At 38.0% G+C, this 13,730-nt stretch overlaps 1 protein-coding gene across 1 annotated transcript in view; it reads left to right on the forward strand.

Annotated features, from left to right (window-relative positions):
• The first annotated feature begins 319 nt into the window (after positions 1 to 319).
• LOC135260953 (sodium channel protein type 4 subunit alpha-like) overlaps positions 320 to 13,730 on the forward strand; it is an 86,776-nt gene continuing 73,365 nt past the window's right edge. Inside the window, exon 1 of the mRNA XM_064346716.1 lies at positions 320 to 1,273. The gene's annotated coding sequence lies outside the window, so the exon portion shown is untranslated. The remainder of the gene's footprint in view (positions 1,274 to 13,730) is intronic.

The raw sequence follows: 13,730 nt of genomic DNA on the forward strand, positions 1-13,730 counted from the left end.
AGATGCCACTGCTTGAAGGTAACTTCTGCAAGGGTGTTCTTTTACAGACTATATTTCTATTATCTATTCTCATTCTCTCTCTCTCTCTCTCTCTCTCTCTTTGGACATTCTTGCTTATAAATTAATAATAGCTCGTATGATTTTATGATTTGCCTTTCCTTTTATATATGACTGCGTGGATAAATATTTTATCTACCGACAGAGGGCGGTGTGAGTTCAGGTTTGAAAATATTTTGTCGTTCCATCCTTGAGTAAACAGCCTGTTGCAGGCTTCTTGCGTTGCATCAGATTTGAGGTGGAACAGAAAAAATTCAGCCAAAGTGATTTCAAATGTAAGCTGCCACTGGACAACGTAGGCCTTATCCTGATACAATTATTGTGTGCACATACGGATTTACATGCCTTTGAAGTTCCTTCGCCTGCTAGCCTTTCAAAAATAAACCATTAATATTGGTTTTGGTAGCGTACATTTAAATCAATAAATCAGCCATTGAAACCATATAAATGCAACGTATCCCACTTTATGTGCTATTTTCCAGTTGGCGAAGGTGCTGCGCATAGATTATATCAATTATTAAAATTCAAATAAATATACAAACAGCAACCTTAACTTGTGCCACGACCTAAGGGGTACTTTTCTGGTGGGAATTGCTCAAAGACGTCTTTTCAAAAACTGAATGTCGATGCTATTCAAAGGTTTAGAGTTCCCCGCTGTACACGGCTGAAAGAAATGCAAAAAAAATAAGATTAATATTGAGAATGCTCAGCTCATTATTCCTGAGGCGCCCTTAGAGCCGCGGAGTGAAATGAATAGGTTGGGTACGTTTATTCTTCTCCCCCTTGGACTAAATTAACAGCTGTACGGAAACTGGGAGGAGATTTTTTGAAAGGACAACGCCTGTTTTGGGAAAAGACACTGTTAACTGCTTGAGCCAGAGTCGGTCAGAACTGGAGAACAGCAATGCAACAACTGATCGGGAGATACACATATTTTCCAAAGCTTGAAATGTGCTCGATAAATAAAGGATTTAACAGCTGCCAATCAATTTGACCGAATCGTCACTGGATGCTGCCCAGCAAAAGGAAAATACAGTATTGCTTTAAAGATCGATTTTGAAATCAAGTTAGTGAGGATGGCTGGAGATTTTCTGAAGGAAGAATAAAACGACATGGCGCTAATTTGGGTATTTCTGTTGCTCAATGGATTTTTTTTAAATTAACTGATTACCACGTTCGCTCTGGATGCAATGCTGTAAATCACAGAGTTTCGTATGTAAGTCTCCCTTTTTATATTACTTTATTAATGACTGTCGCGTGTGTGCATATTTTGGAACTCATTCCTTCAAATGTTTGGTAAGCTTTTGAAGTTGCATTCATCTAAGGATGGTCAGAATGTGTGCGTGGCACTGTAAATGTTGTTTGGAAGAACGGTTTTTACACATTTTGGACGGGTGATGTTTTCCGAGAAAACAAACTTGTCATCTCTCTCTCTCTCTCTCTCTCTCTCTCTCTCTCTCTCACACACACACGCACGCACGCACGCACGCACACATGTACACACACTCACACGAGGTATGCGCCTCGGTACAAGTACGATCCGCAGTAATAATTAAGCTGTAACAGACTGGACTCCCATCGTTGTAAAATGTACTTCTTCGGCGTTGATTTTACTGTGAACATTTTGCTGTGATAAGAGAGTCTAGTAGTCGTTCCTTGTATTGACGATTAAGAGTTTACCATACACTTGAATGTAGTTTTTTAACGTGGCACACACCGTATAATTCAGTTTATTAAAATGTACACACTATTACCGAGGTAATAATAGTAATTAATTGGCAGCGTATATTATTAATATGCAGTCGTAACCAAATATGTTAAGCTGACAACAGGTTTAGACTGACCCTGTCCTGACTCCCACAGCCCAGCCCCCACCCCCTACCCCACGCACATGCATCATATATTGTTTGGAAATCACAATGGACAGTAGTGTCAAGAGGACTCGTGCCCCCTCTGTAATCACATTGAGGCCTGCTCTTGCTGATTACAAGTGATGAATTATAGCCGCTTTATTGATTTCTTTTATTGTATCTCTACAATCTTGTGTCGTTGAATATCTCAGAAAAACTTGCCCTCCTGTGTGTGGCCGCTCGCATTTGTTCTATGGCGATATTAACAAATAACTCAAGTAAGTGGTGTTGTAAGATTTGTTTGAACTAACTACCAGTATAAAACATTAAGAAAACTCGTGTGCAATGATAGGCTAACTGCCACAAAGAGTCAGAAGGTGATTCAAACATCTTATGACCATCATACAGAAATTGTTGCTGTCCATGGTTCTGAAAACTGACTAACTTCGCTATCGCATGAGTGTGTTTTGATGGGCATCTCATTCCCAGTAATATCAACGTGTCCGTTCTCTGCGTTTACTTGGGCAGTCTAAATTGTATTGAAACATCTATCTATCTATCTATCTATCTATCTATCTATCTATCTATCTATCTATCTATCTATCTATCTATCTATCTATCTATCTATCCATCTATCTATCTATCTATCTATCTATCTATCTATCTATCTATCTATCTATCTATCTATCTATCTATCTATCTATCTATCTATCTATCTATCTATCCTTTACATTTGTTGAATTCACCACCCAATAGCTTATTTTAAATGTAATTAAAATTAAATTGCTGTATAAAAACAGTAGTTTTCAAGCACTGAATATTCAGGCTAACGAAACGTACAGCATTGTATATAATTACACCCGACGGTGCAACATTGCCGGTGAAAGAATCATTATATGAGCGAATAGACAAATATTCTCAAACGATTCAAATCATATACTAATTTTCACAAAAGGTCGAACTATCTAATGTAATGTATTTTAGTTTGATGACCTGAATAGCCCGAGAGTAAAATGAAAAAGCCAAACTAATCCTCCTTGATCGAAAAAAGCCTGAAAATAAAACCATTGAATACAATTACATTAAAATATATGTTGCTCTGCTGTGTAGCCTACAAGCATCCAGATACGCTGACATTATGTTTCTATATGTCATTATTATTGTTAAATTGAATTCAGTTTATAAAAATCACAAATTTAAATGACTGAACCCAACTTTAATGGACTAATGGATGCAACAGATTTACAATTTCACTGCATTTGTTTTCTCTGTAGATTCATCGTTTACTCATGGTAGTGTTCTGTGTAGTAACATAGTGTAATGCAGTGAGGGTTTAACAAAAATGATAAACAAGAGAAAAATGTAATGAATAGAACACTTGATACAATTTATAATGACACATGCAATCTGAAATTCCCCTGGGGATTCCCTTGCCTCACTTTTGAAGCCAGTGATTTAGAACATTTCTGTAGGATGTATTCATAGTAACAAGATGTCCGTACCTTATCGAATGTTCTATCCCCAGAAATCCTCGGGCCAGATATCTAAAACCCATCCACCATTTACCAGGTTGGTGAGGAACTGTAACATAAATGAGATCTTTAAGAGACGTAAAATAAACAAAACTATTTTATAGACAGTTTGATTGACATTTTTTCTGCACAGGGAAAACATCAGTTTTTGCACACATATAATCATCAGGGCTTATTTCAGTCCCAAAATTATGTGTTTACAGAAGTTTTTTTTTTTTCATCTGTCTGATGTGTGATTGCTTTCCGCAGTCTTTGGAGGCATTACTAATGCATCTATGCAGAGGCCGTTGTTCTTTTTGTTAAGCTAAGGCCTTTAGCAGATACATTTATCTAGAGGAACTTACACAGATTGCACTTTTAAGATACAACATATTTGCACAGCTGTATAAACTTACTAAAGCAGTTCAGGATAAGTACCTTGATAATAATCTTTCGTATCAGCCTAGTTCCCTAAACATTATTCTACACTACCACCTGCCAGCTATTGTTTATATCAAGCTAGTATAATGTAGAACTGTGAAAACTACTGCTGATGCAGCAATGTGCTTGATAATAACAATCCAAGATTATATTGTAAAATGGATTTGATGTTGGTCAGTGATGCCACCCAAAGTAGACTGCTGGTAAATTATATCATGTCGATGATATGAATCACACTAATAAATATTTCAAACAGTCACTGGCTGCATAGGTAGTGTTATACAGGGATATCATAGCTTTTTTGTCAAAGGAATATGCCTAAGGCAATGACGGACATGTACGATCTGCTCCACAGTATAAGCCATTACAGATAGTCAATCTATGACATGAGAACACAACCGATATAGCCTAATTAGTAGTTTCATTAACAAAAATACTTTTCTGTTCTAATTTATTATATTTTCATTCTAAAATTGACTGAAAAAAGACAATTTGCCATTTCAAGTAAGCAGGGTTAATAACAGTGCTTGTAAAACGACACTAACAAATAATCAGTTTTCATTCATTTAAAATACACAGATGATTAAAATATAGCTAGTATTTACAATGTTTTCTCAACTCTGTTTTAGATATATTTACTTGAATGGCGTCTACATCAAGCATTCCAGAACATTACCCGTCAAAAGGGTCTGGAATAGATGGAATTGTGCTCCGATTCCCATTCTTACTCAGGCTGACCTGACCTTCAGAAACAGATTATCCCATGTTGTGTGTGCAGCTAAAATGTGCACTGCACCTGTAATAGGGCTGACGCCCTCCTTGTTTAGGATGGCAACAACTACTCCATATGGGGCAAGACTCATTAGTCCTTCATTTGCAATGCACTCCAAATTTTCCTCATCAAGTGTTTTCCATGAATATTTATATTATATTTAAAATACAGGTGACTATGGCTGAAGGAACAATAGCAAGGCTAAATGCTAAATGTTAAATGACATGTAGAGTAATTTTTTTTTTTTTAGTATTTGTGTTCGGGTTAAGCACATTTATGACCTATCAGGTGATCCCAATGATCTAGAATTGAATGCTGACTGCCAGTGGCCTGTGCAGACTGCGGCCCGGAGCACTGCAAGGCAGCATACGATTGGTCCCCATGTTGCCCAGTTTCCATTGCCGGGGTTTCTTCTTGCCTCATTGGTCAAGAGTGATTCCTCTGATCAATTTGGCATGTGCAGGCTGCTTGCATGGATGAGCATGAACAATATCCCTCTAGTGAAATCACTGCAGCTCAGGGGGTGGAGTTAAAAGAAATCACTGAATATGAGTATTACAGCAATAGGACAGACCTAATAATACAGACAGTTAGTATATATTGACAAAGAAATCCTGATAAGAATCTATTGTTTACTTGTCTGGTTTTTTTTTAAGGGACCAATGCAATAAACATTGATGTGAAAACAGATCCATAGTAACACATTATGCCACTGAAGTTTAAAAGAAATATAGTGTTTTTGATGAATAATTTAAGCAAGCTGAAGTGTTTTTTTGAGGTTGTTTTTTGAAGTTATTTTTGAGGTAGCATTTCACTGCAGATATACTAGATGCTTTATAGAAAGGCATTATAAAACGAGTGAAATGGCAAGCAACTGACTGTGCCAGCACTGATGGTGGCCGGCAGACCATTTCATTCTGTCGGGATGATTGCTACTCACTACGCAATAGTGACTCCTGCTGGTTGGTTGAGTGCTGGCAAATCCACCTGTATTGCTGCACAGGAATTATCTCCCTCTTCATCACTGATGACTGTTTTAGTTTTTTCCTGTCAGAGAGCTGCATTCTGGGTCAGAGGAGAATGCCTTGGGGAGAATGGCATATTCCTCTTAGCGGAGAAGGGATATGACATGCTGTGACATGTTTGCTATTGATCCATTGCAACAGCCATAACCTTCACTCAAACAATGACAGAAACTAAAGAAAAGAAAAGAAACAAGTGTCAAAGTGCAAATTCTGAAATAAACTTTAATCTTACCTTGTTATATTTGATATTGGACCGCTTATGATAGAATTGAAGAGTCGGATTCTGTTGTGTTCTGATTCATTGCTGCTTGGGGGACTATCAGACTTGCCCCTGGAGAGCACTAACACAATGGCAAGTCCCCTCTCATGAGCTTTGTTAACGAGCTGAGTGTTAGCTGACAGGTCATTACATCACTCCCAACAGGGAATGGCTACTTGGTGGGGAAAAATCGTGCCATAAATCATATTTAATGAGGAGACCATTGTCATCTGCATCACTCAACATGACTGTTCATCTAACTTCATGAGTCCAAATGTCTGATGACTCTATTCCATAGGGCTTCCACTATGAAACATACCAATACAGCTCCATTTTGTTTTATAAAGGTCTTTGAACAATTGTATTTGAATTATTTTTTAATTATTTAAAAAAATATATATTTCTTTCTCTATTTTTGTGCTGGATTGAATCAATGATGAATAAAAATGTGTTTTTGGCCTTTCTAATAGGGGAAAAGGCTAAAGCATGCTGTGGTTAGATTGCATTGACAGCCTAAATGGCATGAACAAGTCATTTTCAGGGCTACACTTTAAATGGATCTAATTTACTCAGATAAGAAGTCACACTGTCAACACCTCAAATGAATTTTTATGGATAGGTTAGCTTATGTGAACGGGGAAAAACATTTTCGCCTATTTCAAATATGAAATACATCTAGGCCTGTTTGCTGTACCATTCAACCTGTTAAACATGTATTTGCTGATGAAAATCATATTGGCATATAGGCTACTCATCACCCCCCAACAGAAATATTCAGTCAACAGGTACTGACTGAAAGTTGTTCAACACTGTGGATGATTCATAAAATACACAACATCTGGTGCACATGCATGTTCTCACTTTTGGGTAATGTTGCATAGAATACAAGAGTACCACTATACACTATAAAAGTAAGCTGGTCAACAACAACCTCAGTAGAAATAGGACTACATTGGGCAACAAATTCTAACACAACTGGTATTTACCATACAATTCTGTTGCATTATTTTCCAACCCTACCATAACATCTTTTATATGGCACATTCAAAGTGAAATATATTTTTTTTTCTCTAGTAGATCGAGGACTATTTAAAGGAATATAAAAAAGACATTTTAAAATATTTTACCTCAGTTATTCTTTAGAACAATGCATTTTCTATAAATGTATTTCTATGGTAATTTGTGATTTTATATTATTCCCTTAAACAAACCAAAAACAAACTGAGATGTTGAATTTTATATATATATGTATCTATATATATATATATATATATATATATATAATTAATTTTTAAAAAGTGAAAGAGATTCTCATACAGTCGTTTAGAAATATCATCAGCGCCTGTGCCCTTTGCACTGAAAAATGTCAGAGCTGGAGAATGTAGCTCAGGGCAGTTTGAAAAGAACAACAAAACAGGAAACGGGCTCCTATAACAGAGAAATTACTGCAGCGGTGCGCAGCTAAATATTCCCCCCAGCCCAGCCCAGCCCTCCCCACTGATTACACACATTAATATAAATGGTTATAGAGTGAGGATTGTTGCCAGAATGTTCCAAGAGCAGTTCCCAGGTGGGGCATAGCTGTTGTATCCCTGAGCCAAGGATTTAACCCGAATTGCTTCAGTAAATATGCAATGTGTAAATAAATGCTGTTTTAATTGTACACTGTCAATATCACCCTTGAAAAAGGCATGCTAAATAAAAAAATCAAAATGTTAAAGCAGATAAGGAAGCGCCTCCACCTCCAGCTGATATTATTTTAGCGTGGTAATATGCTATCACTAAGTGAGCAGACCAGTAGGTGTTTTCTGTTTACTGCATTTGCTCACATCTGCACCTTTGTGTCTTTACTTCTCTTTTCGATAACCATGGTTACCAGGTATGCGTCAGGTCTGACTAAGCATCTGATTACAACCATGCTTTAAACTGAGCTACAGTAAGATCCATAATGTTTGGGACAAAGAAAAAAAAACACTTTTTTCTTGATTTGGATCTGTACCCCACAATTTTTGATTTGTAATCAAACAATTTACATGTGGTTAAAGCACACATTCTGAGCTTATATTTAAGGGTATTTTTATACACTTTGGTTTCACCATGTAGAAATGAGAGCGCTATTTATAAGGAGCCCCCCTATTTCAAAGAACCATAATGTTTGGGACATATTAATGCTATGTAAATGTCATGTTTCATACTTTGTTGCATATCCTTTGCATTCAATGACTGATTGGAGTCTGTGACCCATAGACATCACCAGGTGCATCTTCTCTGGTAGTGCTCTTTCTCTTGAACTTGAGCAGATAAGATGCTTCTGTACGCATCAGAATTCATTCTGCTGCTGATGCAAGTGAATTCTTAGTCTCATCTGTCCACAACACCTTTTTCCAGAACTCTGCAAGCTCTTTTATGTACATCTGTAACCTGTAATCTGTACCAGGCCTTTTACAATTACTGAGCTCACCTCTTTTATCTTAATGAGGTTCCAAACAGTTGATTTGGTAAGCCTAAGGTTTGGCCTATGTCTCTGACAGTTTTTTTTCTTATTTCTCAGCCTCATAATGGCTTCCTTGACTTTCAGTAGCACAGTTCTGGTCCTTATGTTGAAAAATGACAACAACAGACTCCAAAGGCAATCAAAAGCTTAAAATCAAGACTAGATACTGAAAGCTGTCTCATTCTCGCACCAAGGGAGCAATTGAACTCTAATCAGAAACACATGTGAAGCCACATGACCCAAACGTTATGGTGACATGAAATGTGCAAAAAAAAATTCTACACGCTGAAACCAAAATGTATAAAAATACCCTTTAATAAAATCTGAAAATCTGCATTTTAACCAACCACGTGAACTGTTGTATTACAAATCCAAAATTGTGGAGTACAGAGCCAAATCAATGAAGAATATGTATTTGTCCTAAACATTATGGAGCTCACTGTATATGCACACATGCCGAGCAGTCAAAAGCAGTGGATGATTCATCCACTCCGTCAATGCGCAGACATTATATAAGCGACAAGCGGGCAACCAGCGAAGCACCTCCCTGGAGTTAAAGGGGGTCTATATAATTATCTCATGGTTGTCATTCAGGCTGATCTATGCAGGTCTGACACACAGCTGGTACGTGACACGAGTCTTTCTGAGGGAAGTGGCAGAACCCTCAGACTGGATCCTAAATCAGTGTCTACACAAATGGATTCTCCCATTTTTTCCCGTTTTTCCCATGAGACAGAGCAGCTTATTTGCTTGGTGGGTGACTCAGTTTTCCACTGTTTAGTTTTCATTTTTGAAACGCCAAGTTTTCCAACATACTGTTTGCTTACTAACACGTTGAATACAATGAATCACACCACATTCAGTCTACCAAGGCTAAAATTCATTGAAATGGCTGCCAAGACAAAACGACAAAATTATGCATCAGTGACATTCACTGTCTTAAAGGTCTTTTGTTGGATTTTCAGCAGTTCCCCATTGAGGATGTTTTCTGCTCAATTGCTTTTGTTTGCATGCTCTGTTGAACTTGAAGTTTAACAAATAATTTTTATCCGTGCAATATACTTTATGATATACGTCTGATACCACTGTAAATACCGTTGTGGAATTGCAACACTGCGACGCCTCATTGTCACAAAACCATAATAATTATAATGCTCCACTAAGAACGGACACAACAGCACGTATAGAAACAAAAGTACTCGTTCATTTTTCACATGATCTTCCTCTCATAATCGTCATCATTATGTTCCCTCAGCGCCCCTGCAGACCTAATTATGTGCAGATGGAGACTTTGCATTCGGTCATTTGTCACAATGGTTTATGAAGCGAATGTTACATAGCGGCAGGCTTATACACCTAACCTGAACTCCTCTCAGACGGACGTCTGGATCGCTCATGCCACTGCAGTGAGATGAGTTGCGCTTATGAAAGGGTGGATTACACTGTGTAATGTTTATTGTGAAATGTATGACATGGGAGTGAAACAGAAACAAAAAGTGCAACATAATCTCTTGATGCTGTTTGATTTCTGGCAGATACTGTCGCGGTTCGGATTTAGATACGGAGTGGTGACAACAGAACAGTGAGAAAAACCACCTGTTAACTGCTTCCTATTAAATGTTAAAGGTGTTTACTTTGTATTTGCGTAGTATTTACAAGCTAGCCCCTATATAAACACAGTGTCATACGGTATTTGCTGTAAGCGGCTTCAGAAAAAGAACTGGAAGGAAAGTAGATTAACATGGAACCTCAAGCAATGTAGGCTTTTCCTTATGAGCATCAGAGATTATTTGAAGTGCATTATATCTCATTAGTATAACAGGATTTTCACTGCATCATCAGAGAAGGAAATGGGAAACTGGGAACAGCAACTGTACTTCCAATATGGATCAGCGCTCACTTATTATCTAACAGGATACATATAGTTTCATTTATATTTTTACATTTTAGACACTTACCATATTGATGGGATGACTGGTCTGGCAGTTAGGTAACAATAATTAATTAGCTAACTTTCTGCTGGGCTATGGAACTCCCACCCCACCACTGCCTCCCCCCTCATATTTGCAAATGAAAAATTCCCTCCTATGACTTATTTCAAGTTTATATTTCAACCCTTTTCATGTTGCAGTGGAACCTATTATTTCGGTTGTGACTGTCTGCATAAAGGCTCGGAAAGGGCCAACCTTAATTACCATCTGTGCAGCACGGCTTGCACCCTCCCCAGGTCACAGATTTAGACTTTTTTTGGCTTTGTTTAAACACAATAATTACAATAATTATTTATGGAGGAAACCACCACCACATCTGGCTTTAGACAAAATGGACACGGAAGCAATTCAATTTCATTCAGCTAAAATGCTGCATTTTTGTTTAATGCATTATTACCGTTTCTCCTGTTTCAATAGGCCTGCTTCCTCGGCTCAGCTCAACTCACATTGGCTGGATTATCTCCGGTTTCCCTCAAGGAAAAAAAAAAGATTTTGAAGTAATTTTAATATATTAGGAGCTTAAGGGAGAAATGCACAGCCAGACACGGCAGTATGGGACATACCTGCTTTCAGAAAACAGAGACTGCACAATTGTATTAAAAAGTACACACACACACACACACACACACACACACACACACACATATATATATATATGCAGTGACATTTTGAGCCACTCAAGTGAGGTAAAATGGGAGAAAAAGGCAGCTGACCTCTTGTCTTTACATCTGGAGATGAATGAATGTGAAGCCTCTGCTGACAAAGATAAACTGACCCGTTTTACAGGTAAATTAAAATGAGTAGGAGTATTTTCACAAAGCCTGTTTTTAACTGCTGAGAGGGGGGCTTAGATTAAGCACTCTGGCAAATTACTAAAGCCACACCAGTTAGTTGTGGAGTAAATAGCTGAAAATCTCTCTCTCTCTCTCCCCCTCCCTCCACCCCCTTCCCCATTAGGAGACATGTTTGGACTGAGTGCTGTTTGTTGGGTTTTACCCTTTTTATGTAATGGTGTAGGTTTTTGTGTGTTCAATAAAGGAGGATCAAAAGTCAGTCTCTCTCTCTGTGGTTGGTAGTGTTAGCTACACTCTCAATCATTGCCCATAGGCTGCTGTTTGAAGAATATAAAGCATTCTGATGGTTTAAGCAGTTTTGAAGAGGAAAAGCTGGAATACTTTTTTACTGATTTAATCATTTCAATTTGACTGCTAGATCCTGTTATTGTACATATGGACAGGTAATGAAGAAAAATAATGGAAACACCTACGTAAAATCACTGAGTAGGGTGTTGGCTCACTAGGCTACGTTTACGCCTCCCAGTAAAGGTGACACGATTCCGATTTTTAGCACACATGAAATCGGTTATTTTCACATTGGTTTTGGGCCATGCACATTCAAATGTGGAAATAAATCCAATGGGAATCAGATATCTGCCAATGCGACTGTCAACTAAACATACAGATCGTATATCACAAATCTCCACTCTCCGCTGGTAACGGTAAATGTTAAAAGAAGGTAAACGGAGGACGAGGGCTCAGTGCAGTGGCGAAAACCAAGGCTACGTCCTTTTAAGTACAGTACAGTAAGTGGGGCAAAGAGTCGGTATAGGCCGAAATACAGTGGATGTTCTTTGTGAACCTAAGTCGCTTCGAAAAGCAGCAGCTTGACTTATTATTTCTCTTTTGTTTTGTGGATATGGCTGCGGCGTGGTTGTTTACTTTCGTAAACCAAAATGTGTGCATGCGGGTTGTTTCAAGGGTAATCCAGGTATAGGATATGGGTCACTTTAAAAAATAGATGTAAACAGGCGGTCAAAAAAATCAGATATAGGCTAAAAATTGGAACTGGGCATCAAGACATGCGGTGTAAACGTAGCCTAGGAGAATAGAAGTAATGCACAACCCAATAAAAATGGACAATTTAAATACCAGTTCCTGATGACATCTGAGTGCTTCAGACAGAACAGATTGATAGTAATAGAAGGTCATTCACTGCTGATTGTAGTGTCCCTGTAGATCTAAGTTTTCATATAGATATTTGTATAACTTCTTCACTGGTCATATCATGAGAGCTATATCACACATAGCATGAACAATAAACTAAGAATTTGCTAGCCTGATGAAAGCTGGGAATGATGGAAAATTAATTTCCAGAAAGGTGCATCAAAGCACAAATCATGTTTTATGGTGCAATGCATTGCAGGATGGAAGGGTGCAATGGATTAGATGGTGGTGGCAGTGAATCTGCATCATAAACAAAATATCTTTGCAGGACAGTTGGAAGGTTTGAGAGACATACTTTAATTAAACCCCATTTTAGATTATCATATTAAAACATATGGCGATCTGCTTTATCGTCTACACCGCTGTCGTCTGACAGCTAAAGCCCCTCACCATAAAAAATAAAGAGGAAGCATCTTCCATTCGCCAAACAAGTTACAGCCTTTAATTGTCTGATATTTTCTGCTGGAGCTTCTTGTTTCCAAAGCAGCTGCACTTCTCTCAGGCTCTTTGAGTGGAGGGACTCTTCCAGGTCTACCTTAACGGTGAAAACCGATCCCTACAACATCCACACTCTGTGTGATGTAGGCTTGCTCTCTACTTGACTGAAGGTCATCTCATCTGTTTGCTTTGCCCTGCGGTTAATCTGATTTGCAACCGACTTGAGTTCTGCAACTTCTAGCACATCAGCAGCCTTCAGTAAGTTAAACGGGTGTGAATTGCATGCAGGTGCTAGCTTTTAGACGCATTTAAATACTGTCTGTGATTGTGCTGTCTACTTATTTAGAGCTGTCTTTTATGATGCTTTGCTTGTGACTACCTCATATTCTTATCCTGTACTAACTTCCAGCCAGTGTTGGTAGTTTGAGTGATATCATTATTATGTACTGTATTTTAACTCCGGGAGAATATATTTTAATAACATGTTAAAATAGCCGTACTATCAGGGGTGTGATTGTACTGTACATAAAAACAGAATTAGATAATGAGATTGCTTGCAGGGTTCTTGAGCAAGTTTTGTGCCCAGTTGAAAAGCTATGGGCTGCCCTCTTTGGAAAGTGATAGCTCAAGAAGTCAGGGAAGACTCTAGCACACGTCAATCTTGAAGGATTGCGTGGTGTGGGACTCTATTAATCTATCATTAGCCACCATACAATTTGTGTGCCAATGGGAAAAAAGTCTAATTTCCAATAAGAAAATATAGTGATATTGACACAAATATTCAGGGACATGAATATTTACACTACTTGAAAAGTGCACATCTTTCTGCTTTGCTCTGGTAAATATTGTTGGTCTTCACCGTTGATTGCTTCTATCCAACTGATTGATA

This window comes from Anguilla rostrata, chromosome 8 (assembly GCF_018555375.3).
Source record: "Anguilla rostrata isolate EN2019 chromosome 8, ASM1855537v3, whole genome shotgun sequence".
Classification (NCBI taxonomy): domain Eukaryota; kingdom Metazoa; phylum Chordata; class Actinopteri; order Anguilliformes; family Anguillidae; genus Anguilla; species Anguilla rostrata.